Source organism: Schistocerca cancellata, chromosome 2 (genome assembly GCF_023864275.1).
Source record: "Schistocerca cancellata isolate TAMUIC-IGC-003103 chromosome 2, iqSchCanc2.1, whole genome shotgun sequence".
NCBI classification, from domain to species: domain Eukaryota; kingdom Metazoa; phylum Arthropoda; class Insecta; order Orthoptera; family Acrididae; genus Schistocerca; species Schistocerca cancellata.
Genome location: NC_064627.1, coordinates 671,672,959 through 671,700,248, shown reverse-complemented (window position 1 = coordinate 671,700,248; position 27,290 = coordinate 671,672,959). Strand labels below are relative to the sequence as shown.

General features: G+C 42.6%; 1 protein-coding gene across 2 annotated transcripts in view; it reads right to left on the bottom strand.

Annotated features, from left to right (window-relative positions):
* Nucleotides 1–27,290, bottom strand: part of LOC126162391 (endoplasmic reticulum junction formation protein lunapark-B) — a 139,285-nt gene that overhangs the window by 13,581 nt on the left and 98,414 nt on the right. The window contains exon 1 of one of the 2 annotated variants that reach the window (XM_049918870.1): nucleotides 13,057–13,141. The exons of the other annotated variant lie outside the window; for it this stretch is intronic. The gene's annotated coding sequence lies outside the window, so the exon portion shown is untranslated. Of the gene's footprint in view, nucleotides 1–13,056; nucleotides 13,142–27,290 lie in introns of those variants that run through there. 2 annotated transcript variants of the gene reach the window in all.

Sequence of the window (27,290 nt, the reverse complement as noted above, 5' to 3'; positions counted from 1 at the left end):
CGAGTGTCCACTTCATATTCATCACGAAGATGTAAACGACAGGGCAAGGGACAATCGAGAATGTAGAAGTAAACATCCTGGTTCATGTAACCAATATGAGTGGGCCAAAGTCATGGTACGGAAAACACTCCCAAAACATCGCAGAACCACCTCCGACTTGAACTACACGTTCTCATTTAAGAGTTCTTTTCATTGCATACTTGTTGGATGGTCTTTGTAGAGTTTAAATGGTTCAAATGGCTCTGAGCACTAAGGGGCTTAACTGTAGAGGTCATCAGTCCCCTAGAACTTAAAACTAATTAAACCTAACTAACCCAAGGACATCACGCACACCCATGCCCGAGGCAGGATTCGAACCTGCGACCGTACCGGTCGCGGATCCAGACTGTAGCGCCTAGAACCGCTCGGCCACCTCGGCCGGCATGCAGAGTTTAGTCACTGGTAATATTCAAACGAAAATATCAATGGGGTGAAGACACACACGTGTCCCACCGGTCTTACTGGATGGGACCAAATGTTTCACTGACTGCTCACTAGGGGATGAAAGAATAGCCAGTAGTACACACATTATTTTGAAAAAAAAAAATGTAAACAATTTATATGAATATAAAGTTCATCGTGTTTATGTGTGATAAGGCGTAAATAATTTTTTGCACAAATTGTTTTGGTTCTTTCTTCAACCTTAGTTGTTGCGCATATTGTACACCGTCTCCTTGTATCTTCGATGGACAAATGGTCACATACATTGTTACCTCTGATGGGCTACCTCTTTCTCCTACGTTGTTTTACATAAATATTTTGTTTCCCATTCGCATTATTTTTTCAGCAAATGGGACAAGAAACTGCAACAAATTTACATTCTTTCTGGGGATTTCAGTTAACAGAATCTGTCACACAAGGCTTTAAAAACACTGCAATAGTTAACAAAGAGGTGTAAACAGGTGTTTTCCTCCTCACAAAAACCCAAGTCCTCCCACCCATGAGAACTTTTTCAAACTAAACATGTGTTAGGTTCTGAGAACCAGTGGGACGACAACCTGTGAGGTCTGGATTAACTTTTATCCGGTTGGCACGAACATTCTCCTCAAGGGACACATGCGGATTTAACTCTATCACTACAATCGGGCTTCAGAGGCCGGTCTGCGATTTTTTTTTATCTCCTCTTTTAGTAACTATACATTTTAATGAAATTTTAGAACTTTTCATAATTAGTCTTGTTACTCATAATTTTGCAGAATAATTATAAAAAAATACCTATTGCTTTGTGTTAAGGTTTTGGTTCACGTTTCCTCCCGCACGGGCCCTGCAAACTCGCGCGGTTAGAAGCAATTTTTGAGCAAAAAGGTGTCCATCTGCTCAGGGTCTTTTAAGTCATTTGCTACTGTTGACTCGCGTTGTTATTCTTTCAGTGTTTAACGGTTCTCCTTGTTATAAGCACATGTTTATTTTGGTGCATTATTTCATAACAGTTGTCTGGTCTACAAACTGAAAATGTTACGGAGGACACAGTTGACAAGATAAGGGAATTAATGGAGCAGTCTCCTCGTAGTGAACTTGAATTTTCCAATGATAATGAGGTAGACGTCGCTGAAAACTCAGAACATGACGACGATGAATCCCTTTACGAAGAAGGAAACGAACAATTTAGTGCGAATTCTGTTAAGTGCGACTTACTGTTTTCTCGCAGTAGGAATGAAATATGGGCTCAGTCCCTCAGGGCGTAATTTCTGGTAGGCAGAACGAAAAGAATATATATTAAAGGAAGACCAGGGATCTAGAATGTGTTCGATTAGGAACTGTGATAATGAAGAGTCTCATTTTACGTTGTTCCTAACGGTACACTTCACTGAGAAAGAGTGTATTTGGGCCAACAACGAAGGTCGAATGATTTACTAGGACTGCGTATATAGATTTGTATGAAATGAAAAGTTCCTTGGTGTTCTAATCCTCACTGGTGCTTACAAGTCAACAAATGAAGGTACCAGTCACCTGTGAAGTGCTGAGAATGGCCGACCACTGTTCGATGAAATTATGTCTAGTAACCGCTTTTGAGGGTGCTTTGAAAATGTAGCATCCTACGTAAGCATATAGGCCAAGTGACAAAATGGAACCAATCTGATAAGTTTGAGATGCGGGAAACTACCTTGAGGAATGTCCAGGTTGGTGCAGACTGCGGATTAACAGTTGGACACATTTCCAGGTCGCTGTTCATTTTGACAATACATGGAATCAAAACCTGGTAGGCAGGAGATAAAGTTCTGCGCAATTTGTGACAGAGCAACAAGCTACTGGAAGAAGTCTGGACGTAAGACCATTCTCGACTTAGTCCATTACTTGTCAAAATATCATTTTAAAAGTATTTATACCCCAAAAGTGGTTCACGTCAGAAGTAGTCAAAATAGTGTCAATTTTGACAACACGGGCCTGAGAGGCCCGACTGATAGGTAATGTTATACCGATTTCTGGTAAGCAGTGGATTAAACGCCTCGTTGATCCGTCGATGTACTCTATGCCCTGTATCAGTTGAAAAGAGTCATTGCAGACAAACGTCCAGTCAACTAACGTCTAGTTTTTGTGTTGTTTGACCCATTGAGGATGTGCAGCCTTTTGTGCCGCTGTGAGTAACGGCCTATTGCGAGGTACCCTGGCCCCAGACCTCCATTGGATGCAGTTCCTTTCGCAATGTTCGTTCGGAAACCGGTTGAGATGAGCCTGCATTCACTGACAGTAGCAATTCCTGCCGGGTTTGGAAGCGATTGTCATTGACAAGGTGCAACACTCGCCTGCGTGTAGCACATCATTCCTCGTAGAGAGACTTTGTTAACACATCAACTTCACTCGCTGTGTGTTCATAGGCACGTCCTAACATGAGTGTTTCTTCCTGACCTCATGTCAGGTCCCCACGTCGACCCGTCTTACTGCGCTGATTCCATACAACGATTGCAACACACACACACACACACACACACACACACACACACACACACACACACACCATTCCATCACTTACGTCAGTGGTGGAGGGCCGTATGACCACCTGTTCAACAACGTCTACAGCACTCGAAACCGATCAGTGTGCTCCTATAGGGTGTTGTGTGATGTCCTTAGGTTAGTTAGGTTTAAATAGTTCTAAGTTCTAGGGGACTGATGACCATAGCTGTTAAGCCCCATAGTGCTCAGAGCCATTTGAACCATTTGCTCCTATAATGAGGGTGATTAAAATTTTTTCTCGTGAACTTAATTTCGCACTACCGTACCCCGTTAGGTACAGTCACATACTCACGGTTACGGAAAGATATAAACCGCCGCTTCTGTAAAGCTGTATGTTCTGTAATGCTGTAGCATTGTTAGGTTCAGTCACATTAATATGACCATTTGTTAAAGCCTCAATAACCACCTTTCTCAGCACGGACAGCTGCGAGACGTAGAGGAAAAGAGTCAATGAAGTTCTGGAAGGCACCGATAGTGATGTGGAGCCACGTCGACTGCAGTGCCGTGGCCAGTTGCGGTGGGTTTTTCGGGTAAGGGCCCATGGCGCAAACAGCCCGATCGGGGTGGTCCCATAGATTCTCGACTGGTTTTAATCCAGTGAATCTGATGTCCAGGAAAGTACGGCAAATTCATCCTGGTGCTCTCGAACCGTGCACGCACAATGCGAGCCGTGTGACAGTTACACTCTCCTGCTGGTAGATGCTGTCGTGCCGAGGAATAACGAACTCCATGTAGGGGTGGGCATGGTCCCCAAGGATAGGTTCATACTTTGATCCACTGTGCCTTCCACAATGAGAGATCATGCAGAGAATGCCAGGAAAACATTCCCCAACGACTGCTGCACGGGATTTGCTTCCCGACATTTCATTTCAAGCAGTAACGCCAACGGCCATCTGTCCGATGGAGCGTACATCTACACCATACTCCGCAAGCCATCTAATAGTGTGTGGCGGAGGGTACTTTCGGTACCACTATCTGATCCCTCCAACTTGTTCCACTCGCGAATAGCGCGTGGGAAGAACGATTGTCGGTAAGCCTCTGTATTGGCTCTAATTTCTCGAATTTTCTTCTCGTGGTCAACACGCGAGATGTATGTGGGGGGTAGGGGGGGGGGAAGTAATATGTTATCTGACCCCTCCAGGAAAGTGCTGTCTAGAAATTTCAATAGTAAATATCTCCGTGATGCACAACGCCTCTCTTGTAACGTTTGCCAGTGGAGTTCATCTCCGTAACGCTCTCTCGCCAGCTAAACGATCCCGTGACGAAACGCGCCGCTCTTCGTTGGATCTTCTCTGTCTCCTCTATCAGTCCTATCTGACTGGAACAAGTGCCTTATAAGCTGCTTCTTTCGTGGATGAGTTACATTTCCTTAAGATTCTTCCGATGAATCTGGGTCTGGTGTCTTGCTTTTCTGCATTTCCCACTATCTGTTTTATATGGTCATTCCACTTAAGGTCGATCTGGATAGTTACAGCTCTTTGTCATCAATAGTGTAGCTGCATAATAGTGGATTTCTTTTCCTATATATGCGCAATAAGTTACGTTTATTTACGTTCAGGGTCAACTGCCAGAGTCTGCACCATTCATCAGTTCTCTACAGGTCGTTCTGCAAATTCTTACTATTTTCTGGCGTTGCTACTTTGGTATAAACAACTGCATCATCTGTGAATAGTCTTAAAGAGCAACCGACGCTTTCTACTAGATCATTTATATATACTGTGAACAGCAACGGTCCTACCACACTTCCCTGTGATACTCCGGATATTACCTTTACATCTGTCGATTTAGTTCCGTTAAGAGCGACGTGATGAGTTCTACCTGCAAGATAGTCTTGAATCCAATCGCAGGTCTGCCCCGATACTCCGTAAGCCCGTATTTTTTTTCATTAAACGGCAATGCGGGACGGTGTCAATTACCTTACTGAAATCAAGTAAGTACGGCATCAATCTGAGCGTCGTTGTTCACTGCGCTGTGGATCTCATGGAGGAACATAGCGAGCTGAGTTTCGCAGGATCTCTGTTTGCGGAATCCAAGTTGATTTTTATAGAGGAATGTTCCTTTTCCAAGAACGTCATAATTCTTAAAGCGTGATTCATCTGAAGAGGCCAGCAGTCGCCACTCCGTGGGACTGCTGCTGCGATACTAACTTGCAAATTCCAGCCTTCGTCGCCATGAACAGCAGTCAGCCTGGATGTATGAACCAGTTGTCTGCTATGGAGGCCCATATGCAGCAACGTTCACTGAACGGTCGTTGGACAGACGCTGTTGGTAGTCTCTTTGTTCATCTGGGCGGTCAGTTGTTCAATAGCTGCACGTCTATTCGCCCGTACACATCTCCGCAGCCGTCGTTAACTCCTGTCATCTATGGATAGCGCCATTTTACCATGTACGGTATACTTTAACCAAGGCGGACACAAGAAGTTTCGGAAAGCCTCCACTCTTGGACCGAAAGCCAATGATCATGCACTTTTGCACATGAGGTAAATCGCTCCGCTTCCACTTTACGACGACTGTACTGTCCCCCCCACCCCCGCTCCCTATACGCTTGATGTACCCTCCACTGCCAGTGCTGCCACATGCCGTCTATGAGTGATTATTGCACCCTGACGTCGAACTTAGGCAGATGTCACATTAACGTGACTTAAGAGCGTATTTTCTGGGCTCTTGGCAATACACTTCTACAACACAAGAGAACGATCAGTTACAATATCTACAAAGAAGTGACTCGCTTACTGATGCAATAAACTAGTGGAAGCTCGTGTTTAGTGTAAAAGATTTATGAGTGTGTGTTGCCAGGAGCTCTGCGTACCCGTCTGTAAACCCGAATTACTAGCGAACGGAGGGAAATATGTCCTCCACTCCAGATTTCGAAGTGTTACATGCAACTCAATATCGGTACGATGTGGTGCAACTTCTGTATAGTCAACATTTTAGCGGCAGTGAGAAGAAGCTCTGCGTTATAGGGAGCTGCGAAATACTTCCAGTGTAGTACGGAAGGGTACTGCAAACGGTTCCGACGTTTTCCGAGACTATTTTCCAGCATTTAAAATTGTCAGAGTCAACGTACAAAATTGTCAGAGTCAACGTACAACGGTAACGTTCTCTGACGTTACTCCAGAGCATATAAAACAACACACACACAACTTTATAAGGTGGTGGTTTTTCTCTCCGATTGTCCTCTGCTCTTAACTCTGTGAAATTTATTTATTTACTTATTTATATTTTGTAAATTTTCATTACATCGGTTGTTGCTCCTGGCAGTCACTCGTGCGCATTTTGCTGTTTCGGCAGATATTTGCAACATCGTTTTTGCAAGTGCAGCTGGAGTCATCCCAAACAAATACTACTCTTCATGTCGTTCATGTGACTCCAAGTGTCGACGGAAAGCTTCAGTTTGTTTCCCGTTACAAACCAAAATGTTTAAAGCGATTTTACGTGCCCGTTAGATAGAGCCATCTCAGACCCGTCTAATACGATATTCGTTTTACCGATATGCATTAACAGGGACAAAAGAATACCAAGAATAACCAGTACTTCAGTAGCGACTAACCAGCGCTGGTGCAGGGCGATAGCAGGCAGCATCAGGCCAGGGTGGTGCTGTCACTACTGGAGAACTGGTTATTCTTGGTGTTTTACTGTCCCTATCCTTGTTAACGCTAATCGGTAAAACGAATATCGCACTACACTAATTTGGGACCGGTTACCGAATGAGCACATAAAATTCCACTTTAAAAATACTGTTGTTTGTAACGGTACCAAATCGACGCTTTTCACAGACGATCGGCCTAGCATGAAAGATGAATTGAGCAGAATTAGGCTGGGCTTAGTCCAGGCACACTTTTTAAAAACGTTGTTGCAAATATCCGCCGAAACATCAGAGAAAAAGCGCCTGACAACTCTTACGAGGGCCCGAAAATGTACTCACTCTTATTGTGCATACTTCCTAAATTAATTGACGGAAACGTCTCATTTTTGGTAGTGTAATAGCTTTTTGTTCAAGCAGTGAAGTGCGGCGCGGGTTGTCTTTAGGGGTTCGATTGGGCCGTTCTTCTTTGACGGCACAGCTACTAGTGAGGTGCACCTAGATAAGATAGACATCTATTTTACCTGCAATTTGTGTGTTGTATGGAGACAAAAGGTTTCACCTTCAAGAAATTGGTGCCCATCTTACCCCCACACTCATGTCGAGGAGCACCTCAACGTAAATCTACCTGCTCAGCGATTAGGCCGAAGAGGTGCTGTCGAGTACCCACCAAGTTTTCTAGACTTAAAGCATCTGGTTGATTGGTTGATTCGGGGGAGGGGACCACACAGCGAGGTCATCAGTCCCATCGGGTTAGGGAAGGACGTGGGATGAAGTCGGCCGTGGCCTTTCACAGAAACCATCTCGGTATTTATCTGAAGCGATTTAGGGAAATCACGGAAAACCTAAATCAAGATGGCCGGGCGCGGGTTTGAACCGTCGTCCTCCCGAATGCGAGTCTAGTGTGCTAACCACTGCGACACCTCGCTCGGTTTCAAGCATCTGGACTTTCAGCTATGGGGAACACTAAAGGACTTTGTTTATTGACATAAACCACGCACATTGGATGAACTTCGAGAATGCATCAAAAAGTTTTCTACAGTGTCGTTTCTTATGCAAACAATGAGTAACTAGCGAGCGAAAAGACTTTCACGTTCTCCAGCATACAGCAAACAGTTTTTCACTATCAAGGCAGGGGCCCCACAGCTAAATTACCTTTGTGGATTTTTTCATTAAAAGAAAAGTAGTAATGTGTTAATAGCAGTCTTAACAAATGAATGAACTCTTTTTTGGTAAAGATATCTTTTTGGTGTCTAAGCAAATTATTTTCAATTATTTATATCGTTTCTTTGACAGATATGTTTGTGTAGAGGTGCCAACTTTTCTGTCTTAGGCGTCTGAATGTTCTTTACGCAGTTAATTAGTTCGTAACTGTTCTTAACTGGGTATACACACTCACGTTGAGAAAAAAACAGAACATTTTTAAAGACATGTGCACTAGTATATTTTGCAGAAATAATTAGCAGCTTGCCGGCCGGAGTAGCCGAGCGGTTCTGGGCGCTTCAGTCTAGAACCGCGCGACCGCTACGGTCGCAGGTTTGAATCCTGCCTCGGGCATGGATGTGCGTGTTGTCCTTAGGTTAGTTAGGTTTAAGTAGCTCTAAGTTCTAGGGGACTGATGACCTCAGATTTTAAGTCCCATAGTGCTCAGAGCCATTTGAACCAATTAGCAGTTTGGCGTGTGTCCTGTTGCTTAGTAGGCACACGGTCCACCATGGGCTCTGGTAACTTGTTCCATGCTTGAGGACATCGACGCGTATACGGCGCAAATGGCGTCCCGTGGTGTAGCCATCTATGCTGCATTCACCTGGTTCCGAAGTTCGACTGTGGTGGTTGGCATTGGGTCAACGCTGCACCCTTCGTTTCACAATATCCCACAGATTTTCGATTGGCGACAGGTCACGTGATCTGGTGGGCCTGTCTAGAACACGGACGTCCTGTGACACCAATAACGCATGTGTTCGTGCAGAAACTAATGGTCGTGCATTATCTTGCTGAAAATGGCATCTGAGGTGTTGTGCAGAAAGGGTATGGCTACGGATCGCAGAATGTCATTCACGTAAGTCACGCTGGGCACAGTGTCCTGGACATGCACCAACTGTAACTTGTGGTTGTACCCAATAGCACCCCATACAATAAGGCCTTCAGCTGGCGCTGCATGTCTTGTGCGAATGAAGTGACTGTAATTCCCCTCCTTCCTGTTTGCGGCGAACCAAAATGCGTCCATCGTTTTCAAACAAACAGAACCTGAATTCGTCCGAAAACACTTGCTGATGGCATTCCTGTCCCCAGTGACGTTCCATACACCACTGCCATCTAGCATGTTTCTGCACATTCATCAAAGGTACGCAGGGCAGTGGACGACGCGCACGTAACCCTTGTCGTAATAAACGGCGTCGGACGGTTACCACTGACAGTGTACGTTGTGTTACAATATTTCACTGTTGTGCCAGAGTCGAGGAGGGCGCAGATTTGCCTGCAACGTCGTTCGGGTAAGGTGTCGATCTTCTCGGGTGGGGGTGGGGGGGTGGGGGGGGGGTCTGGGCGGTGCGACCTGACCCATCCCGTCGTCTTCGACGGCCTTCCGTGAACCATTCTGCAGACACCCATTGCACTACCGAAACAGTTCGTCCTACACGAGCAGCAGTTTCCCGGATGGCTGCATCACATTCTCTAATGCCAATACTGGCCCTCTTTCAAACTCACTGATTTGACGATACGGTTCTCGCACACGTCTGCGAGGCATCCTGCACGTCTGCTCAAGTCACACTGATCCCATAACGGGAGCCGCAGGCACATTTTACCGGTAGGTGGTGTTACACCGCGATATCGATGTTGATCTCGAACTCACGGGCCGACATGGTTCAAATGCTAACCTGCAGAACATACTAATGTACAGGTCCTGTGACTATGAATGTGGTATCTCTAGTCGTTCAAAGTGTTCTGTTTTTTTTCGTTTTTTTTTTTTTTTTTTTTTTTTTCCGTGAACATGAGTGTAACTTCAAATTGCTATGTGGTGCGAGGAATCTGATACAGTTTTCTGCTGATTTTGTAAGATGGACTGCTCTGACAAGTTACAATATGCCATACCGGGCAACTTAAATTTCCAATATATACGCACACGCTCAAGTAGGCCATATGGTGAATACTGTGCTCCATCAGACCATCATCAACGAAGTTAAAAATGTGTGTGTTATGCATGCAAATGCAAAATAAGGAGCAACAAGTTACAGAATAAAAGGACATCTAACTATTAATTAAATATTAATGTACAACTTGGGAAAGACATTTGCTAAAGAAATTATTATGTACAGGGCACCTGTAGCGTTATATGTGCAGTCGAAAAATTCGTACTACTGATAAAGATATAAAATGTATTACACCTACTAAAGATCGGTGAAAAGCCGAAATACATCTTAGGGCATATATCAAATTATATAAAAAGTGGCTTGTGCTGTATTTCACCACAGCCATAGAGCGCAGCCACAATCATCATGCATAAATTAATTTTGACACTACTTCACCAAATACTGGCTAAACTACAGCAACAGAGTGCAGCCACCATCACCACGGGCAAAGCGATGTTAACATTATCTCGCCAAGTAGTAAGTGTTTTATACAAGTTCAGAAAGTGTGTGAAAACAGTTATTGCCCAAAAGTTCATTAAAAACTACGAGAAAGCGATTCCGAAATATATCAAAGTGAAATCACAGTTAGGCAAATCAGCAAAATTGCTAAACAAATAGATTTTATGATTCCAATCAGACATTAAAGAACAGCAGAAAAGAAAATAATTTGAACCAATAGTTTTATACAATAATCAGTTTACACTACACAATCAAGCCAAGACCTACATAAAAATATTACAGACCGAACTGTAGTCACTACAACAGCCTGTGACACAGCCAAATTAAGCTAGATTGACCAGATAGTCACAGGCCACAAAGAGAACCAATTCAACACTAAAGAAACAGAAAAAATAGTAAGAACAAGAAAGATACCGGCCATGTAGTACTCAATAATTAAATTAAACTGAGTAATAATATGCTTTAATAGTCAAATCAGATGAAGTAAACACTATATGTGAACCACAAGGAATGGTCAAAATTCGCGGATATGACAGGAAAGATCATTCGAAGCGAAAAACATGTACTAAACATGTGCTTTAAAAGTCATACCTTAAGAGCTACGAGCACTTTTACTGTAAGAGAGACGTGCTTCACAGTATCGAAGATGAAGTGCCGGCATCTCTTAAGGTATGCGTTTTAGAGCCCATGTTTAGTACATTTTTTCGCTTCCTGTCATATCCATGAATAATGACTACTCCTGGCACACCCTGTATAATTGTAATGTACCATAGTGAACGTGTCAGAAAAATCAAAGAATTCTTCAACAACATAGTAATAAAAATGGAGTCCGCTCCCTCTTCCACACTGTTGTGTAAACCTAAAAATCTGATGCTGACGACTGACTTCTTCTTAACTGCAACAAACATACATGACTGCATCGTGTTTACTGGTTGTGTCCAAAATCCACCAACCGAGAGCTTAATGTGGATCTCTGGGAGAATCGTCTGAAATACGATCACCTTCAGGTTCTTTTGGGTCTATTCGTCGAGAGCTTTAGCATACAGAAGTCTACGCTATAATGCTTACCCTATTGCACTGAAAAAAGTAATTACACGATACTTCAGGTGCACGCCACGCCGTTTGACACTCATTTGTTTTTCTGAGCCCGCTCTTTTACTCTGTGAAACGCACATTCTCTGTGTTTTTCAACGCTCGCCGGCGGTCGAACTCTGTTATAAATCGCAGCGCAACATCAACAGTACTTCAGAAGCAGCTTGGAGTCCAGGCACGGAGTACGTATAACAACACAGCTCGTAGCATCTGGAGAAGGGGACTGGGTATCGTGCAGAAAACTGGAATCAACAAGTCGGATTAACACCTAAGAGCACACTATTAATCAAGCATGCTGTGAGAACCCTAGAGACTGCGTGCAATCTACTAAACCGTATGATTTCGTTTAATGTTTTAGCGATAAATCCATATCAGACGCGATAATACACTAGCATATTCTCAGCAGTACTACGGTGGGGTGAATAGAGTACAAGAATGATTCTTACGGTATCGTTTGCTGCCAGACCCCGACTGGTGGGTCAAATGTTTAATATGGAACATATGTACTTCCTTCACACCCAGTTACGTCTTATCTTCGCAAAGGTCGAGAGTTGTGCCTTCTGTGTGTTCTCTCTCTCTCGCTCTCTCTCTCTCTGTGTGTGTGTGTGTGTGTGTGTGTGTGTGTGTGTGTGTGTGTGTGTGTGTGTGTGTGTGTCGTTTGCTGATGAGAGAAGGGACAGGGTGAAACGAGGAGCTGATAAACAAGCTGTTCTTATCGAAAGAGGGTTTCCATATGACGGTTGGATTACCATTAACAGTGTCACACCACCTCACTTCATCAGACAGTGGAGTTTGAAATTACATCCAAGACATTGACACTAAGTCTAGAGATCAGGAACAAAGCACTACCGCTATCTTTCTTGACCATCAAGGGCACATAAGTCTGCCCCCGGTAGCTGAGTGGTCAGCGCGACAGAATGTCAACCCTACGGGCCCGGGTTCGATTCCCGCCTGGGTCGGAGATTTTCTCCGCTGAGGGACTGGGTGTTGTGTTGTCCTAATCATCATCATCATCATCATCATCATCATCATCATCATCATCATCATTTCATCCGCATCGACGCGCAAGTCGCCGAAGTGGCATCAAATCGAAAGACTTGCACCCGGAAAACGGTCTACCCGACGGAAGGCCCTAGTCACACGACATTTATTTATTTATTTTACAGGCACTTAATAGCAGTAAATCAAGATTCGAACGAGTTATTTCAGGATCGAATGCAACGCACGCACAGACGTGCGTTAGCGATGTCTGTTACGTAGGGCGCGTTCTGAACAGAGTGAGGCTGCACTATGCTTAAAATACTGAATTAGCAACATTATGGAGGAGCACTGTTATCCAGACTTATCTTTCCGTGGATTCTCTACATCACTTAAGCGAATCCTTAAATGGTTCGTTCGAAAGGTCACAGTAGATTTATTTCGCATGTTTTTCAATCCGATCTTGTTCTCTGTCCCTAATGACATAACAGATTGGACAGAAACCCTTATCTTCCTTTCTTCCTTTTAGGGGTGTGATAATCTGGCGCAAGGTTTCTGCTGGTGCCTCGAAATGGCGACAAAGATGCTGAACATAGCAGACTCTCAATTTTGTTGTTACTGCAGTAATAGTATTTACGATACGTGGCCTAAGGCGAAGAAAACCACGTCATCTAACGTACTGTGGTGCATGACATAGATCGCGACTGTAATACTGTGTAACATAGAAACAACGCAGTAACTTAGACATTTTCTCAACATCCAGGTATTGTGCATGTGCGTTAAGCGCGCGCGTTCGTGTTGAGCAGGTTTGCTGCAAGCACTCACCCAGACAGCATTATTTGTCCCGGCGCTGCACGCACAGAATCGTGCGCCACGACTGCCTCTCTATACGCAAGGACACGCGTCGCGAGTCGATCGCCACTCCCACGAGTTACATTTCATTGTGTGTAAAGCTGTCCGCCCACCGTCCTATCTTATTCATCACATCGCTCCAGGCATTACTACCGCCGGTACACCGAATGTGATACTCCTTTCAGCCCTCTTGCGTACTATACTCATTTGTCTTCGTACTCCACCTTTGCAACATGAGATTCGGTCTGCTCCGGGCTAATTTACTATTGAGCACATTATTTGCCGCACCATTGCAAGGAGACAGACAAGCATGCCAAAGTAGTGAACAGATTTAACTAAAATGCTGAACGCCACTAAATTACAGACGTATGTACAGCATGTTGCTTACTACAAATAAGATCTGAATTGGTCCCACTACAGCAGGAGTGATAGCAAGGCTATAAATACTGGAATAGTTAAACTTTATTAATAAAAGATATTTTTTATCTACAACTTTAATCTGCTTAAAATTTATTCTTAGAATGGTGTTCAGAATTAGCCCATCAATTTGTTAAACCCTTGAATTTACAACAGATTATATATAAAAGTAACATATTCAGAACTACTAAGGATTTAGCGTATCTCTCATTTGTTAACAAATTCTCTGCGCATAAAGAAACTGCTTCCCGACATCGCAGCAATCCCATGAGAGTGTCATGAAATCATTCTAGTCAAAGCGTTGGGACAAAAGGCAATTATTCAAGTGCATGAAAAGGTGGAAATCATTTGAAGGCAAGTCCAGGATAAGGGGAAATGTTCAAACACGCCCAATTCGGTATGACAAATTATTCTTATGATATGTCGGCCAAAATGATCGACAAACTAAGACACAAAAGGTGTGTTCATCTTAAATAGCGTCCGAACTGAAGCTGCCAGCGACCGTTGGACGGGTTAGAAAAATGTTTATAGCAGGCGAAAACCTTGCAAAAAAACAACAGTGTGTGTTATTAACAAATACACTGAGATCAAAAGTATCCGGACACCTGGCTGAAAATGACTTACAAGTTCGTGGCACCCTTCATCGGTAATGCAGGAATTCAATACGGTGATGGCCCACCTTAGCCTTGATGACAGCTTCCACTCTCGCAGGCATACGTTCAGTCAGGTGCTGGACGTTTTCCTGGGGAATAGCAGCCCATTCTTCACGGTGTGCTGCACTGTAGAGAGGTATCAATGTCGGTTGGTGAGGCCTGGCACGAAGTCGGCGTTCCAAAACATTCCAAAGGTGTTCTATAGGATTCAGGTCAGGACTCTGTGCAGGCCAGTCCATTACAGTGATGATACTGTCGAGTAACCACTCCGCCACAGGCCGTGCATTGCGAACAGATTCTCGATCGCGTTGAAAGATGCAATCGCCATCCCCGAATTGCTCTTCAACAGTGGGAAGCAAGATAGTACTTAAAACATTAATGTAGTTCTGTGCTGTGATAGTGCTACGCAAAACAACAAGAGGTAGAAGCACCCTCCACGAAAAACAGGACCACACGATAAAACCACCGCCTCCGAATTTTACTGTTGGCACTACACACGCTGGCAGATTGCGTTCACCGGGCATTCGCCATTCCCAGGCCCTGCCATCCGATCGCCACATTGTATACCGTGATTCGTCACTCCATACAATGTTTTTCCATGTTCAATCGTCCAATATTTACGGTTCTTACACCCAGCGAGGCGTCGTTTGGCATTTACCGGCGTGATGTGTGGCTTATGAGCAGCCGGTCCACCATGAAATCCAAGTTTTCTCACCTCCCGCCTGACTGTCATAGTGCTTGCAATGGATCCTGATGCAATTTGAAATTCCCGTGTGATGGTCTGAATAGATGACTGCCTATTACCCATTACGACCCTCTTCAAATGTCGGCCTGTACGCTTTTGTGCTGTACGTGTCCCTTCACGTTTCCACTTCACTATCATATCGGACACAGTGGACATAGGAAAGTTTGAGAGTGTGGAAATCTCGTGTACATATGTATGACACAAGTGAAACCCAACCACCTGACCACGTTCGAAGTCCATGAGTTCCGCGGAGCGCTCCATTCTGCTCTCTCACGATGTCTAAGGACTACTAGGTCGCTGATATGGAATAACTGGCAGTAGGCGGATGCATTGTAATTCTTAATAATACAGGCATTCCAATTTCGTATTCATTCGCCAATGCCAGGCCCCTGACAATAAATATGTCCTTCCTATATGGGAATACAGGTAACGTGTAAGTGTATGTTGTGACACATGAACAGCGACATATGGGAGTTAGGGTCTGGCCGTAATTAGCGGGCAGAATGACGAGGCGGTTAAAGCGGGAAATCCGGGCTGGAGTTCGGGTCCGGCACAAATTTTCCTTGTCACTCCAATATACAGCCGATGATGGTTCACATTCGCAACTGCAAATACACTTCCTAAAACGTTGCATTTCAGTTAACTTCCGCGCTAACCAGACCTCAATGATGTTCATGAGAACGCCAGGATGGGTTGCTCTGAAGTGAGGTGCGATGACGTCATTTTCAGTGTCGAGGGCAAGTTTAACTGGGACGAACAGAATCAATTTTAGTACTACTTACAAGATTTTCCTTTGGTGGACATAGTTCACACCAGCAGAAATAATCGGACAAATGCATACCACGACGACTTAATGATTTTTTTGCAAAGATACACTGGAACCACAGCTGATTCGAGTGTATGAAGAATTTGGCGATAGTCTAGTTTTCCAGTTTTGTAGCATTGCCATTCACGTGTAGATGAATACGAAGGAATGCCTCGACAGAAGGAAATCCAACTTAAGAGAATAAAACTCGATGGAAGGAATTAAAATTAAGTTTTACCGTCGTGTAGACAACGAGGTCATTAGAACGACTTCAAGTATGGATTGGGGAAGGGCAGGGAAGGAAACCAACTGTGACCTGTTCAAACACACGTAATAACTACGGTAACCGTACATAAGGTGTTGACCTCAAGAGATTAACAGAAACCACGGAAAACGTAGCGCTGGATAGTCGGACAGAGGTTTGGACCACCACCCCCCAAATGTGAGTACAGTGCCTCACCACTGCGCAGCCTATTTATGTGAGGCAGCTCGAAGTACCGATTCAAAACCCAGTAGCGTATCTAAGGGATTCTGGCATGGCGTATATGACGCAATTGACAGTAATCTAAAATTCTGTCTCAATTGAAAACTTCTATTCGGAAAGAGCAGTGTGAGTTTTCAGTGGATAACTAACATCCCCATCCAATCAACGGCGTAGAGTGTATCTCCACTGATACAACCGAAGTTCTAGTAAATACTAGAACTCTAGCGTGAAGTTTTTAGTTGTTTTTAACTTCTTCCTGTACTACATAGTACTGCCTTCACAATAGTTTCCACCTATGACACAGGAACTTTGTTCGTTACCATCTCATATTCTAACACGAGCAATATCAATATATACGAAGTGACATATTTCCAGGGACACTATGTAATATTTGACAATTGCGATATATAAACAAACCATCTTGGCCGTGATCCAATGCCTTTACATTAATTCCTCTACAATGTACTAATTCTGCTACAACATTTTATCGTTGTTATCCATATCGTTCTTATCTAGTTTACGAATGAATACGATAACCAACTGCCTAATAGCAGCTCAAGTTCTACCTTTTTTTTTAAACAAAGAGAGAAAATAATGACCTCGACCATCTCTACTGATGAATATAAAATCACAGCAGAAAAGTCAGGCTGTGCTATTTGTGCCCTTAATCTAGTCAAAAAGAACAGCATAAAATTCTACAATCTGTTTCCTTATTCAGTGTGTTTCAGCTGTCCCTACCGACGTCGTTTTATGCGACCCACCAAGTTATATCTAGCCTTCATAAGCCACGCACGATGTTTTCATACTGCATCGCTCGCTACGTAAACTACTACTATTATAGAAAAAAAACGAACAGGACCTTTTCGTAGGAAATATAATGTAGTTAAATTTTGATCTGAGATAAGTTTCCGCAGAAGGCCAAGGTTTTCGAGTTATTCAAGGAAAACGTGCAAAAGTGACCTTCAAACGCACCTCCAACCCACTCTCACACGTCACCAATCAGGATTTTTAGCATGTTGTTCGTGGCACTCCCTCCTCCCACTGTACAAAAATTTCTGATTATAGGAATTATAACCAATATTTGATCGTTTTTGGTCTCTATTGATTGGGCCATGACGCCAACAAGATACTCGGCTATTTCGTTAACATTATTAATTTAAAAGTGCACGCGAGGGTAATGAAGGAGAAACGGCTTTAGTAAACGTTGCTCTGTAAATAGTTACGTTGACAGTTAGATCCAAACTTAACCCTTACAAGCATAGTAATTTCGTAGTCCAAAGACCTGATGAACACAACGATGCAATTTTTTATTTTGTGCTGTTAAAATTCACAAAATTGTTAGACAAAATTTACACACACGTCAACTTCATAATTTATAAGTGCTGGACTAAGCCGCTGGCGTAATCAGTCCAATCAATGAAGGTCAAATGTGGGAAATAATTCGTGCCGTCGCAAATTTTTGTACAGTGGTAGGAGGGAGTGTCATAAATAACATAATAAAAATCCTGAACGGTGGAGGCTGACTGTGGGGGTGCATCTTAATATCACTTTCGTACATTTTTCTTGAATAACTCTACAACTACGGCCTCCAGCGTAAACGTACCCCAGTGCAAAATTGAACTAGATTTAATTTACTACAATAATGCCCTTTTTTCTGTACGACTATAAGTTTGCGCTTAGCGAGCAAGGGAATATGAAAACGTCGCGCATGGTTTTTGAAGGCCGGATATAACATTGCGGATTTCATAAAACGTCATCGGTAGTGGCAGTTTTATCACCCTGCTTACTGTCGAAACAACTCCAATAGTGAAAGCATTAGGCCTACAGTACTGGAAAATTTAATGTATATTTCCCCATAGACATAAAACGTATACTAGGAGACCTGCTGTATATGTATTAGAAAGCGACACCCATCTATATTAAAATTGGTAGTTATACTATTTTATTTTTTAAAAGGTTTCGTTTAACCAATAAAATTTACTGATGTTCCATTACTATAACATTATTGTAGTACAATATTTTTTATGTGTTTTTCAAATATTGTTTATCTGAAATCGTTACAGGCCCGAGGTGTGTTGCCTAATGTATATTTACGATGGTTATTAAAACGATGTTTCTTCTTTGTTATAAATAACTGCTTCTCATTCTGTACCAAAATTGGTTCTGTTCATTGTAATACCCTAGTCAAGCTGCTATAAAGTCGAAACAAATTACAGTTCCTAAGTAGCAACATACGAGAAGAGGTAGCGCTACCAATTTCAAACGTGGCGGTACAGCGAAAGGGCAGTTTTCTGGCCTCCGCCCAGATTTGCCAGCAGAGTGCTCCTTAAAATCTGGCGGTTCTTTATTTGCGGCGGGCAGACGGCCCCGTTCTGGCGATAGCGGCAAGGCATGCCAGGCGGCGTCTGGCCGGCGCTGGCGCTCATGTAAATCCAGACATTGGGCGTGTCCTGCCTGTATTTATAGGAACAGCCCGGACTCGAGCGAGGCCTTCAGGCGCCTCCGCGGAACGGTGGCAGGCTTACCGCCACGCCGTGCTTCTAATTGTACTGCGGCATTTCCCCGCTGTCGCGACAGTCCAGCTACGGCCACCAGGAGATTTTCCCTGGCCCCGATGATCCCCTCCAAATAAATTCCTAACTAGTAGAATGTGCCCCCGCACCCCCCCCCCCCCAAAAAAAAATACAGTAAACAGCTTTCCCCAACAGCATTCAGTCCAGCGTACGCACCAAAGAAATTTACACTCTCCATGTGCCCACTGATCCTCCTCTAGTTAAGGAAGGAGAGATACGTATAAGTGCATTTACAACATATCAAAAAGTTACTATCGAAACGCGTTCCCTTCTTCAGTTGTGATCCACACGCAGCTGTGTTCGCTTTGAGGCAAGACAGTTGCGTGCAGCTTTTACAGCCAGTGAAATCTTCGTAGTCCGATCTAATCTGATTCGAAGGACCAGCTCCTTAGCTGGAATTTGGCAGACAGCGCACACCACCAATAAACCAACGTATTCTAGCATTGTCTCCTTTCACTGTGTTGCCACTTCTACTGAACAAAGCATTGCCCTTGCGCATTCTGAAGTGCGAAACTTTACAGAGCACGAAAAGTTCGCCCATTTCAAGAAAAAAAAAAAACGTAACTACTTCCTTAACTAAAATTAGGAAGAGATTTTCGACCTGCTCAAAATGTTAAAATTATCTATAACTTACACGAATTTACGTGGCTTTTATAGGAGTTAAATTTCATACTTAGTACGAGTCAATTTCTAACCAAATAGTAAAAATTATTTCTTTAGCTTACAGATAGCAAAGCGCAGTGTAATCTGCAACTTCGGAAAGCTCTGTTGGCTTGCGAAGTTCTTAGAATCATCAACGGAAAAAGCATTTATTGTACTCAATAGTTTTCGACGTGTTTTTTGGTAAGTTCAAAACTATTTCCAGGACTTGAAAATTTCCACTCTTTTCAGAAAAATTAAACTCACTCCTGCCCTGGACAAAAATTATGATTATTTACATAGTTAAAGAGGGAATGTAAATCTATATCACATGTAAATTTTATATTTTTCGTATGATCTTTATAGGAGACAGACTTCAAAGTGATTTTGTCGCCATGGAGAGCGGAACGCAGAGGTGGCCGCCTGCAGACAGTACGTGTCGCGGCTACGTCGCAACTTTGGATGTTAACTCGTTTAGATCAGATTACAGTTATTCGGGTGAAGTAACCCTTAACAAAAATTATGCAGTTTTCTCCCGCCCTGTCCAGTTCCGAGATCGCTAAGTTTTACGTTGAATCAAAATCATATCGTGGGGTGACATTCTCAGCGTACCCAAAAGAAATAACGCGGGAAGACCACGCAAACTGTCATACAAATACGACCTGAAATTTAAACTAGCGAGAAATTACTTCTTCGGTTTTTTAACGAATTCACAAATATCTCTCTCCCTCCCACCCCCCCCCCCCCCACCCCCTCACGCTTTTTATTTTTTATGGTGTTTCGTAAAGATACTACACTGAGACACAAATGGGAGGCTCCCAGTTTATATTCTATTAATGATCTCTTAATGTTCTGTGACTGAAAGCATCTTAGACGAGTTGGTGCAGAACAACGTCACTACAGGTGGATATTGATAGTTATACTAAAATCCAGCTCTGCTTATCCGCGATTACTGTTGATAATTACGTGTTTCTAATCCTTTGCGCTTGCTAACCACGTGAGAGCACAATGTCTATTTTTTGTGGAGGTCGATAAAAACTTTTTTTCCCTCTATACCCTTCCGTGGCAGCTCTACTGGTAGCGTTGTTTCATAAAACAATGCGGCATTATTCTGCTACTATACGTGTTTCATCATATCGTACCCCAAGAGCTACGAGCAATTTTTCATCTTCGATACTGTGAAACAAACCTCTTCTACTGCAAGTTCTTTGCTTTCCATAATTTGGAAACTAGTAGTATGGACCAAAAAAAGAAATAAAAGTCCAGTAAACATGTGCTCTAAAATGCATTCCTTAAGAGCTATGAGCACTTGTTCATCTTTGCTACTTTGAAACAACTCTTCTAATGATCAAATGCTCGTAACTTTTAAGGTACGCGTTTTAGAGAACATGCTTGCTGGACATTTTTTTCTTATTTTGGTCCATACCACCACTTCCCAAAATATGGAAAGCAAAGAACTTTATTCCACAGTGTCGAAGATGAAAAATTGCTCGTAGTTCGTAAGGTATTCATTTTCGACCCAATGTTTACTGAGACTTTTTTGCTTCTAGTATCGTGTACTTTCAACTGTATGCGTTTATGCAATTAAGTATGATACACCCTATATATACCTGAAGGTCGCAGCCGAAATAAGAATGATGGAACGCGTACAACAGCAGAATTATTGTCACGCCGCTGTTCTAAATTTAATGTCACCGGGGACACAATTTTTTTTGCACTGCATTGGCATAAGAGTTTAACCGTAAATAGTGATGTGTCATTTTGCGTGCAAGATTTATTTCAAATGGTTCAAATGGCTCTGAGCACTATGGGACTTAACTTCTGTGGTCATCAGTTCCCTAGAACTTAGAACTACTTAAACCTAACTAACCTAAGGACATCACACACATCCATTCCCGAGGCAGGATTCGAACCTGCGACCGTAGGAGTCGCGCGGTTCCAGACTGTAGCGGCTAGAACCGGTCGGCCACCCCAGCCGGCCAAGATTTATTTCCATTTAAGTTTTAGTTACCATCTAGTAGTGTAAATTTCCCTCATTCGTAATTCATATTATATTTCCGTCCTGAAAAACAATTTGCAAAATAGCGTAAACGAGACCTAACTAACGATTCTTATTCGCTTCGTTCTAGCATGAGGCAATGTGGTCGTGTGAGTGTTAACTCTGCTTTCTTGTGCTTGTGGAAGTTCAGAATTTTCCAAGTTTCTTTCTACTACTCTTGGTTATATGCTTCCTTCTTTATGAGTGAGGCTTTATATACAGAACTACATGCACTTTGAAATAATTAGGTGTGGCAAATGGTCTCATCTGTAAAGCATGGCTTATTTCGTCTGATTAGGTAGTAGGTATTTGTTTACTAGCATTAAAGGCGTACTTGAAGCCGTATGCCGTCAAACACGCCCCGCTGGTGTGAAATTTCACAGTTTCGGTGATACGATATTTACGTCAGAAATTTCAATACAAGAAATGACGTCCAAAAAACAGTTCTCACTGCCTGAAGAAGGTAAGATTATAACTCGCCAAAAAGAAGGATTCGGCTAAAAAAAAAAACCACTCACGATGGAAGTACTGGCAAAGCTTTAGAATATACTGAGAGTCCATATGTAACATTACTGGAACAAGAACAGTGTAGATCGAAAAATAATACCCAAAACATGAACTAACAACGAAGTGATCGAAATCCGGCGAGTCCAGAAGCTATGTAAGTAGAACATCAATTCGCTGTATATATAGCCTCGTAGCGAATGATCGAACTAGATACGAAATGATTTGAAATATGAAGGTGGGAGCGAAGAGTTTGGACTTAATCGACGTCTTGGTAGCATCGAAGAATAGTGGTACGGGTTTAAAGACACATTATATCCGGGTAAATGCGGTGAAGTAAAATGTCACGAAACTTTTGCTCATCCAGCCTTGTAAAGATGCATAGTATTTACACAAAAAAGATAACACATTTGACGCTGTCTTTTAAGAGTTATGTCTATGTCTATCTGCTTCAGTTCCTTCGTACTTTAATCAATATTAACTTTAACCCCCCCCCCAATCTCTCTCCCCCCTCTCCCCCTCCCATTTCGATTAGGCAATGAGTCACACAAATTTGAAGGCTGTAAATTCAACTAAATACTTAGGGATTACAATTACATTATTTGTAAATTGTAACGATCACATGGCTAATGTTGTGGGTAGAACTAACCAAAGACTGCCATTCATTGGCAGAACACTTAGAAGATTCAACAGGTCTACGAAAGAGACTGCTTACACCACAATTGTACGCCCGATTCTGGAGTACTGCTGTGCGGTGTGGTATCCGCATCATGTGCGACTGACGGATGTTGTTGTTGTTGTGGTCTTCAGTCCTGAGACTGATTTGATGCAGCTCTCCATGCTACTCTATCCTGTGCAAGCTGCTTCATCTCCCAGTACCTACTGCAACCTACATCCTTCTGAATCTGCTTACTGTATTCATCTCTTGGTCTCCCCCTACGATTTTTACCCTCCACGCTGCCCTCCAATACTAAATTGGTGATCCCTTGATGCCTCAGAACATGTCCTACCAACCGATCCCTTCTTCTGGTCAAGTTGTGCCACAAACTTCTCTTCTCCCCAATCCTATTCAATACCTACTCATTCGTTATGTGATCTACCCATCTAATCTTCAGCATTCTTCTGTAGCACCACATTTCGAAAGCTTCTATTCTCTTCTTGTCCAAACTATTTACCGTCCATGTTTCACTTCCATACATGGCTACACTCCATACAAATACTTTCAGAAATGACTTCCTGACACTTAAATCTATACTCGATGTTAACAAATTTCTCTTCTTCAGAAACGCTTTCCTTGCCATTGCCAGTCTACATTTTATATCCTCTCTACTTCGACCATCATCAGTTATTTTGCTCCCCAAATAGCAAAACTCCTTTACTACTTTAAGTGTCTCATTTCCTAATCTAATACCCTCAACATCAACCGACTTAATTCGACTACATTCCATTATCCTCGTTTTGCTTTTGTTGATGTTCATCTTATATCCTCCCTTCAAGACACCATACATTCCGTTCAACTGCTCTTCCAAGTCCTTTGCTGTCTCTGACAGAATTACAATGTCATCGGCGAACCTCAACGTTTTTATTTCTTCTCCATGGATTTTAATACCTACTCCGAATTTTCCTTTTGTTTCCTTTACCGCTTGCTCAATATACAGATTGAATAACATCGGGGAGAGGCTACAACCCTGTCTTACTCCCTTCCCAACCACTGCTTCCCTTTCCTGTCCCTCGACTCTTATAACTGCCATCTGGTTTCTGTACAAATTGTAAATAGCCTTTCGCTCCCTGTATTTTACCCCTGCCACCTTTAGAATTTGAAAGAGAGTATTCCAGTCAACATTGTCAAAAGCTTTCTCTAAGTCTACAAATGGTAGGAATGTAGGTTTGCCTTTCCTTAATCTATTTTCTAAGATAAGTCGTAAGGTCAGTATTGCCTCACGTGTTCCAGTATTTCTACGGAATCCAAACTGATCTTCCCCGAGGTCGGCTTCTACTGACTGACGGATGACATCGAAAAAATTCAAAGAAGGGCGGCTCGTTTTGCACTATCGCGAAATAGGGGAGATAGTGCCACAGACATGATACGTGGAGTGGCAATCATTAGAACAAAGGCGTTTTTCGTTGTGACAGGATCTTCTCATGAAATTTCAATCACCAGTTTTCACCTCCGATTGCGAAAACATTCTGTTGGTACCCACCTACATAGGGAGAAATGATCATCACGATAAAATAAGAGAAATCAGGTCTCGCGCAGAAAAAACTGAATGCTCGTTTTTCCCGTGCGCCGTTCGAGAGTGGAACGGTAGAGAGACAGCTCGAAGGTGGTTCATTGAACACTGCCAGGCACTTTATTGTGAATAGCAGAGAAATCGAGTAGATGTAGACGTAGATGAAGGTCGTTTTTCTGCTCGTAGTCCTCTTTATCTGTATTAACTTTTACCGCACTAGTCTTAAATTTAAAGCTTTAAGTACTTCTCGTCGAATTTTGTGAGTGTGAGGTACAAGTAGACTTTACTCGTCATTGTTTAATTGGGGCAGGTCCATTCCCAGTTTAGTAACGCTTGATTTTTCCGTAGAATTTTATGTTACTTTTGTTCATCTCATAAAAAGCGTGATTCAGAGTCTGCAGTGTGGCAAGATTTGGACTCACGTCGTGGTATAACGTCAAATCACACCACCGGCAATTGTTCCAGTGTGCCTCACTGGCGCTACCTAATATGCTCTCTCTCTTTACTCGAAGCTACAACAACAATGCAACGGAATTTTCGTACCGCATGTGGTAGAGATTTTCCCATTATGTCTACCATATACGAGTGGCGTAAGTGTTCCATATACCTCAAAACTCCTATTGGCCTCCCGAGTGTCAGTGATGCCGTGCAAAAAGCACAAGACTTACAAAATGAACTGGCATAATTTTTAACTTGGCGTTCCATGTCCGACAACAGCGGATGCACTGAAAAAAACTTTTCCGTCTTAAAACTTACCGACTTTCGACGATACAACAACAAATTCTGGATTATGTTAGTGACTGAAAATTTACAGCTCAGTGGAAAAGTCTCATGGCGCCTACTTTAGCCTAGCCTGACACATATTTCTTCTTCTACGGATATATAAAAAATAAGGAAGTTTCTAAAACTTCTGTGACCCGCAACATCTGACATACTGAACAGGGTTTGGCAAGGAAACAAATTGAGAAGGGTTTGGCAAGGAAACAAATTCAGGAGAGGTCACGTATCAAACCTTAAAAACCAAAAGCGTAAAAACAATGTATATTGCTACAGAATGACGCAAGAAACAGCTCCTTTATATCTAACTGAAAAATTTGTTAAGTCTGTACTGAAGCGTCCCAGGTCACTCACGGCATGAACCACATGCTTCACACGTTAACGAGGAGGTGGCTGGGGTTGTGGCTGGTAATGAATAGACCACGGATTTTTAGGTCCTAAAAAACTGTGTTTTAGGCATCTAAAATAGGCTCCTTCAGTAGTTCATTTAGGCTATATAAAACCTAAAATAGGCTCTAATAAAAATGATGCAGATAAAATAAAAATAAATTAAAATACACAGTGTTGGCAGTCTGAACATCTTATTACTCATTAGAAGAAGGAGAATGAATATTTACACAGATACAGAGCACAGCAATCTACAACATTAACGTTGAACATAACTCCAAATATTTTTGAGTTCCTGCAAGATAAAGATCTCCGTAAAAAAGATGTGGCAATGGTTTAATTAATACATGCGTAGTTTCACACACTCTGACCATAGTTGGCTTCACAATAAATAACCAAAATCTTTTCTAGGTTTTCTAGTGAAAAACTGTGGCGCTGAAAAAGAACGTTCTACATCAACAGATGTGACAGGGGCGTACTTCATTTTCAGCACATGTTGGACAGGAAAGCTGCAGTCAGGAGTGCTGGATTTTCCACTAAGTATGTCGGCAGCTGCACACAACTCCTTCAGGCCAGTGTTCTTCTGCAAAACCGTTTGCATTTTTGCCCGTACTTTTTCTCCTACTTCACGTGGCGCTTCATTAATTTTCATTTTGACTTCTTCAAGCAAATAAATATGTCGTAGGTAGGTCTCCCTGAGCCTTCTAATTATGAAATTATTCTTGCCATAAATGTGTAGTGGGCCCTAATGTAAGGTAAGTCCCATTTTAAAGAAGAATCTTTGAGTAACTCCATTGCTGCAGTTACGGATGCAGCATCCTCCGGTATATTTTCAACCACCTTTTGGACAGCTGAGAGATGCGTACTATAGTACTCTGCTATCAGCCACGTGCCCCAACGGGTGACAACAGGCTCTGGCAGCAATGGGACATCTGGAAGCTGTTCTTTGAATGCCTGTATTCTTGATGGTGCCTTAACAAAAATTTTCTTCACCATAGATATTATTTTATTTACTTTAGGAAATTGTAGCCTTACTTGCTCTGCTATGCGGTTGATCCCATGCACTACACAGGTTAGTGCAGCATCAATGGGTAGAATACTTTTAGTAGTTGAAACGCTGCTATCATACATGCAGCAGCATCAGTGACGGCCAGAAGCACCTTATTCTCATCCACTCCGTTTGGGTATAGCACCTTAAGCCCATTGTTCACAAACTGAGCTATTGTTTGTTGGTTAGTTTTTGCAAGCTGTTTTGAGTAAATCAAATGAGCCCTGGATGGAGCATCTGGATCTAGCTTGCCAATAATCAGGTTTGAAATGTAACGGCCAAGACTGTCAGTAGTTTCATGCACAGAAATCCATATACAAGATTCTCCAACGTCTTCTCGGATTCTGTGCAATGCAGCATTGTAAGCTGAATCCACATAATTCTTACGTAAAGTTGACTCTGCAGCAATAGACTGATGGCAGTACTTCTCAAGAAAACCTCTGAAAATAGGGTTTTCTAGTTTCCGAAAGGGGATGTTTGCTGCCACAAGTGTATGACACAAATCACTGCAGAACTTGTTTTTTTTTCGGAGGATTCACCAGATTTATTGGTTAAAAGAGTTTGCTTCAATTTTGACTTTCGTTCAACATTAGCCTTATGTGCGATCCCATCTGCATGCTGAGTTAAGCGAGATTTCTTAACACTCGAAACCTAATACGAGAGAAAAGGGAAATGCAGTTTAGAACCGCATATAAAGAGTATTTCGTATTACTAAAGGATAGCGATAAAAATGAATCACAAGTGACAGGAAAATACGAAGTCTACGAAAAACATCAACAAACCACCTTGTTGCGTGCTTGGCAGAAAGTAATTTTCCCATCTGTTTTATGATGCGGAAAATCTTGAAGCCACTGCCTTATATGAGTAGACTTTGAACTAGCTGTTTTCGGCATGGCGTAGTATCTC